Source organism: Doryrhamphus excisus, chromosome 1 (genome assembly GCF_030265055.1).
Source record: "Doryrhamphus excisus isolate RoL2022-K1 chromosome 1, RoL_Dexc_1.0, whole genome shotgun sequence".
Lineage (NCBI taxonomy): Eukaryota > Metazoa > Chordata > Actinopteri > Syngnathiformes > Syngnathidae > Doryrhamphus > Doryrhamphus excisus.
This window is the reverse complement of record NC_080466.1, coordinates 38,403,698-38,410,814: the sequence shown is the minus strand read 5'-3', so window position 1 is coordinate 38,410,814 and position 7,117 is coordinate 38,403,698. Positions and strand designations below refer to the sequence as shown.

The 7,117-nt window shown below is 40.0% G+C and overlaps 1 protein-coding gene across 1 annotated transcript in view; it reads left to right on the top strand.

Annotated features, from left to right (window-relative positions):
• Positions 1-4,297: 4,297 nt before the first annotated feature.
• LOC131131656 (A disintegrin and metalloproteinase with thrombospondin motifs 9-like) overlaps positions 4,298-7,117 on the top strand; it is a 73,579-nt gene continuing 70,759 nt past the window's right edge. The window contains exons 1-2 of the mRNA XM_058076548.1: positions 4,298-4,515; positions 5,138-5,272. The gene's annotated coding sequence lies outside the window, so the exon portion shown is untranslated. The remainder of the gene's footprint in view (positions 4,516-5,137; positions 5,273-7,117) is intronic.

Below are 7,117 nucleotides of genomic sequence, written 5' to 3'. Positions count from 1 at the left end.
TCTTACTGTGAGCATAATGTTGTTACCATTTTCGACACCCCGTTACTGCACGTTACTGAAGCCACCTAAAAATATATCACCGACTTCATAACTAATCTGCAGCGCAGTGAGAGTGTTGCAGAGTGATAAGGGAGGGGGTGAGATAACCACATAAACAATGAGGATTGGCTAAGGTTTAGTAAGATTGCGTTTTCAGCCAATCAGAGAACTTGGATGGGCGGGTGTTTAGAGCACATGCAAAGTGCCGGGTAGTAGATACGGCATAGCGAAAGATGGCGAGTGAGGAGGACTCTAGTGACAAGACAGCGTTTGCCAAAGAGAAGTACAGACACTACTTTAACCTCGTTGAGGTCAAAGGTAAAAATGTACATTAAAAAAACTCAAACCTACAGAAACCTAATGGTACCCATGGGGGGAGAGCAGGAGCGAGTAATGCAATAGTTACTTTTACTGGTCTATGTTACTTTTGTCGTGGAGTAACTCAGTTAGTGACTCAGTTACTTTTTTCGAGTAGTAACTATAACTAATTACTTTTTTAAAAGTATGTCTTGCATTGTGCATCACAAGCTGAGTAGTTTGGTTTTGCAAGAAATTGGGCACATTGTTGAGTCTTAGATTGGTTCCAGATGATAAACCGCATTGTCATGATATCACTTAAGTGACTCCCTTTGCCTTCAACATTAGTCTTTCATCTTCCAGCCAATGAGAGCGTCGTCAGTTCCAAGTCTTTGTGTTTATCTTTCCGGTCTCAATGACCAAGCTGCCCAATAGAGATAAATATTGGAATGCGGCCTAATCATCCACCTGTGCACGAGGCCATTGACCAGACATATTAAGTGAAAGAGAACCAGGAATTAAAAAGAGCAGCGTGTGTCAAACAGAACTAGACTATTTAGTCTATGGTATCCCAAGGACTTATTGATAATACAGAGCTGCAGGGGGAAAACCACAATTATTGGTGACACAGACACAAATTATGAACAGTCACTGTGTGTGCTCATCCACTGCCAGTGCGCCTTTGTTTACACATTTTATTAGATTAGATTAGATTAGATTAGATTCAACTTTATTGTTATTGCTCATGTCACTGGTACAGGGCAACAAAATGCAGTTAGCATCCAACCAGAAGTGCAATAGTGCAAAAGTACCTTAGTAGTAAGTAAATGTAGAAAAAAATGGACAGATCTATGTAAAAAAAAAACTATAACAGGCTATGACTATAATACAGTGAGGATATGTACAGGGATATAAATGACTATAATATGGCTATTGTAGATTATACAGATTATAAACAGTATGGATGTGACAATATATAATACCAGTAATATGTACAGTATTGCAATTGAGTGACTAGAGTATGGCTTTTTCAGATTATATAAATTATAAACAGTATAATCTATGAATGCAACAAGATATTACAGTAATATGTACAATAGTGCAATATGTACAATAGTGCAGTGAAGTAGTGCAATGAAGTGATTGGGCGGGGGCATAGATCAGCGGAGGGATGTAAGTAGTGGAAGGGGTTTAATTTATTATTATTATTGCATATAAAATTAACTAGTGCTGACTGTAATGAATTTGTAGATGCTGTCCAAATCTATTCTAGAAGAAACAGACAACATATAGACGACAATTACGCTCAAAGTATTTAGTAACATTTAAAAATTTCCAATTTCCTTGCTCTTTATTTCAAGTTAAGTCAAGTTAAGTTCAAGACTTAAACAATTCTGACAGAATGGTGTCAGTCATTACCAAAGTCTGCACGGTGGTAAGCGAGCATACAACATCACGAAAAGTTGTATGACATATTGTCCCAGATGCCTGCCGTCATACACATCATCATGCATGGAGGTTGTCTCAATGTATTTAGTCAAAAAGAAAAGTACACTTACATAAACAGTGGAAACTCAAGGAACGCTGAGTCTGTCAATATTGTGTAAAATAGGTGACATTCTATTAAAATTTTGTAATAATTGGACACAGTATTAAAAAAAAAGGAACCGCTGTAATTCTGAATATTTAAAAAAAACAATAGAGCATACAGACAGTATGTCTCATTTTTTAAACATTCTTAATTCGGACCCTCCAGGAATATATGATGTTGCAACCGCTGCAATTCACACAAATTTAACCAACCCCCCAGCGAATTAGGCATGGCCTCAAATTTTAGGCAATCATCGTCACTTTTGCCAGATCAGATTTTGCCCCCGAGGAGCACTGAAAACATGCGTGTCAACTGTCTAACCAATAAAATGTGTCCCTGCATCGCCCACCCACGTCCTCACTTCACGTTCTCACATAAACAAAAGGAAAACTTGGATAAGAATGATTCAAAAGCAATGTGCCAAAATCAGCACGCTATATTTCAAAATTGAAAAACAATTGAAAACTCCAGCTTAAACACGTGTTGTACATTCTAGTTTTAATTCCGTGTTTTAAAGAGTCCTCAATGTGGCCGCCATCGGCAGCACGAGATGAGAATTCTTTCTAAACGTGTTTTAGAATGTCGCGGTCCGCTGTATTAATTGCAGCTGTTATTCGATCTTTCATGTCAGCGATATTTGCTGGATCTGGTGTAACATAAACATTTTCTTTAACATACCCACCCACACACAACAAAAATGTCACACATATTGAGGTCTGGGGATCTGGCAGGCCAAGCGCACAGAGTGAGGTTGTTAGCAGCTGAATACAGCTGAATAGGTGCAGATTCTGGAAGAAATAGAAAGCTTTCTGTGCTGGTTATTGTATGTAGCTGCTCTATAGGAGTCCACAACTCATTCATTCATTCATTCATTCATTCATTTTCTACCGCTTTTCCTCACGAGCTGTCTTCGGGACTGGTCGCCAGCCAATCACAGGGCACATATAGACAAACAACCATTCACACTCACATTCATACCTATGGACAATTTGGCGTGGCCAATTAACCTAGCATGTTTTTGGAATGTGGGAGGAAACTGGAGTACCTGGAGAAAACCCACGCATGCACAGGGAGAACATGCAAACTCCACACAGAGATGGCCAAGGGTGGAATTGAACCATTCACACTCACATTCATTCTTATGGACAATTTGGAGTCACCAATTAAGCATGTTTTTTGGAATGTGGGAGGAAACCGGATGCACGGGGAGAACATGCAAAGGGTGGTCTCCTAGCACGGGGAGAACATGCAAAGGGTGGTCTCCTAGCTGTGAGGTCTGTGCGCTAACCACTCAACCACCGTGCTGCCGAGTCCACAACTCAATTACAAATAAATGAATATTTAATATATTTAAAGAAAATGCAATGAAACTGCATTATTATGATACATTATTATTTGTCATTACAATAATAACAATAATATCGCCTGGCATCAAAACATTTCAAGCACCTCGTTGAGTTGGGTGTCTCGTGACATACCCCGGGCAGCATGTGTTTCTTTGTATTATTTTATTATTGTTTATTTGTATTTTTTTTTGCTCGTCTTCCTCATCCATCAACACATTTCCCCTACCTGTTGTGGTGTTAAACAAGTCCAGTTTTACAGCACACACACAAATATCTAAAACAGAGGGAGACATGAAAGCAAGATGCTTATAAACAGTTTCAGACAAACAAGCAATATACCATTTGCCAAGCTTCCCGCTGCAAATACACGTACAATCACAATATTTGGACAGTGAGTGAATGCATTGGATCAGAAAGTCTTTCAGGTTTCTTGCAGATTGTGTGTCCACAGGACACGGAGCAGAATGACAGGAAAACATCTTTCAGGAAATGATGGTCTGAAGATCCTTTCTGTTTTTAAACCCTCAGTGCTCTGACTGAACTCGTGCATGCTGGCTTTAGACGCATGCCGTGTTTATATATGTTGGACAATTTCTATTCTGTCCACTGATCAGGAAGTTTTGTGACGGAGAGAGAGAAAAAAAAAAGTCCCAAATGTTTTCTGTTCTCTTCAGAAAAACAATAACTGTGTTAGACATGAGTGTGGGTGTGCATACTGAGAGGGAATGTGTGCAACAGATCTCCGTCGGGGCATTTGCTTGCTCGGAGGAGACACTGCTGAATGGTTGCTTCGGCAAGAGCTTCCCAAACAGTGTGACACGCCATATGGCTCGGCTCTTCACTCGTGAGCTCATCAGAGGCCCATTCACCACTTTCCAAGAAGCACTTACACTGGAATATGCCCTTTCACATTAATACCGTAGTAGTTCATATATCCCAATTCCATTTAGAGAGCTCATACTTCAAATCAGTGCCCCTTTCACAACCACGCTGTGATTGACTGCCCCCCAGGTGCGGTCTGTTGCAATCAGCTGGTATAGGCCCCAGCTCTGGTATCATAAACTATAGGGAATGAATGTGTGCATATTTGGTTTAAAGCCCTGACAGACACTCGGAAAACTCTTTAAGAAATGGAAATTTGAATGGTGAAACCTTAAAACTATAAACAACACGTCCAACAAAGAAATCTAGCATTAGCAGCGGCTACTAAATCACTACAAGCATCTGATAGCCTAGCATAAGGTAAGTGGTGCTCTTAGATCTATCTATCTATCTATCTATCTATCTATCTATCTATCTATCTATCTATCTATCTATCTATCTATCTATCTATCTATCTATCTATCTATCTATCTATCTATCTATCTATCTATCTATCTATCTATCTATCTATCTATCTATCTATCTATCTAGCTAGCATCTAGCTAGCATCTAGCTAGCATCTAGCTAGCTAGCATCTAGCTATCTAGCATCTATCTGTCTATCTATCTGTCTATCTATCTGTCTATCTATCTGTCTATCTATCTGTCTATCTATCTGTCTATCTATCTGTCTATCTATCTGTCTATCTCTCTATCTCTCTATCTCTCTATCTAAAGGGACAATGCACTTTTTGGAATTTTGCCGTCCACAATCCTGAAACATAAACACATTTATTTCCCTTTTTTGTGCATCATAACGAGAGAAAACGTATTAATATGAGCTAGCTAGTCATTGGGATCTACCTATTTTGACTACAAAGCTCTCTTTAAAATCCTCTAACAATGTTTAATTGTTTGCTAATCATGCATTAACAAGTACATTGATGATAACATGTAGTACTTACAGTATCTTGCCATGTTTTTGATGAAAACGTCTTTCCTAGGAGCAATGGAGCTTCCAGGAGCTTACGCTACGTCCATTGACAACAGCAGCATAGAAACAACGACGACACTTACAATGTCCGCTGTCATTTGGATGGCTGTATCTTCCAGCACAAGACGTGTACTCCAGTCCTCAGGTAAAAAATGCTAACAGTAGCAAAATCGAGAGCGAAGTATCCACTCTTTTGTCTGTTCTGTCTGTGATTGACGCTGAGACAAGCAGCTACCGAGGCGTCGTTTTACTCCGCCAGATAGTTTTTTTGTGTTAGCTGCTACAATAACAATATCGCCGTAGTTTGGTTAATATACAAATCAGTAACATAAATGGAACACTGTTGGCATTTTTGTTGTTTTTTGGGGGGGGGCTTTATCGCCTAGTAGCTATCTATCTATCTATCTAGTAGCTATCTATCTATCTATCTATCTAGTAGCTAGTTAGCGAGCATCTAGCTAGTAGCTAGCTAGCTAGCATCTATCTAGTATCTATCGATCTATCTAAAGGGACGATGCACTTTTTGGAATTTTACCGTCCACAATCCTGAAACATAAACATACACATTTCCCTTTTTTGTGCGTTATAACAAGAGAAAATTTATTAATATGACCTAGCTAGCTTTTGGCTTTATAGATCTCATGACATACATTGTTAGCTAGCTCATACGAACCCGTTTAAGTAAAATACATCTAGTACACACCTGATATGTCAATTCCTCATCCTTAGTCAGCCATTATGAGTTGAACTTGGCTTGTTGAACAGTTTTACTTTGATCTACCGTAGTAGCGGGTTGCTGACCCCAAGAGAGAAATCTGATATCTGAACAGAGTAGAACCACTGCACCTCTGAAGGGGCTCGGGCATCTGGTCAGAAAAGCTACAAATATAAATGAAGCGAGCTTAACAGGTTTGAAAGGTTTTTCTTCTGGTGCCTCCAGGGGGAAGCCCACGTCAGACTTCGAAAAAACGAGGTTACGATAGAGGAAACGATAGAGGTCGAGATGCTAAAGTAGTTATTGTTGTTGTGTTATCCTCCAAAGAGACTGACATTGTCCCAGGGTGATGATGACAGTCACTAGTAAAAGAAAAGCTATTTTCTTATGCGGATCTTTGTAGACCACATCTGGTCTTTCCCCAGATTAAACGGCCCGAATGTGACCTGAGCTGGAAGTGATTTGTTCACCATCAACCGTCACTGCTGCCAAAAGGCACGGGGGCGGAGACGGTGGTGAGGGAGGTGATGATTCCTGTGGAAGGCTGAGTGCAGGGAGTTCATCTGGATTTCAAATTTGGTTGGTTAGTAGTGTGACACTTGTTGCTTTTTCAAATGCAAGGTGTTTTGAGAGGGGAATACAAAATAGTTCCAACTTTATGTGTACCAAAAACCAAGTTAACGTTGTGGTAGTCTAGAAAGGGAAAATCATAATAACACTGCTATCCAAATACTCCTAATACATACATACCGTATAGCACTTCCAGGTTTGACACCGCCATTAGAAGACTCATACGATGAATCAGCTGCTTGGACGTCTAAAACAGCTGCTGCAGGTCCAGAGTTGGGAGGAGAGGGGCACTGCCAAGGTTATTTTCCCTACAGCAACACTGTCAGAAGACGTATGTATTAAGTGCAGTCCAGCTCGAAGCCTGTGTGGAAGGCACGCAATAACTGAAGCACGAGATCTGTGGTTGCATCTGGCAGCGTTTTTATTTTCCTGTTAATGGGTGTAATACTCTCAACTTTGGCTTTTCTTAAAATGAAAGCCACAAAAAAATACATTCTTTCAGTCCAGAGCGCGAGAATCAACACATATCAAAGTATTTGCAATAGTTTTGCAGGGTGGTGTAGCGGTTCTGGGTTTGAACTGCGGCTTGGGTCATTCTATTTACATGTGCTTGTGTGGGTTCTCTCCAAGTACTGCAGGCTAACTCATGTATGCAAGTTAACCGAAGCTCCAGAACACTTCCACCATCTCTAAAATATGTATGTA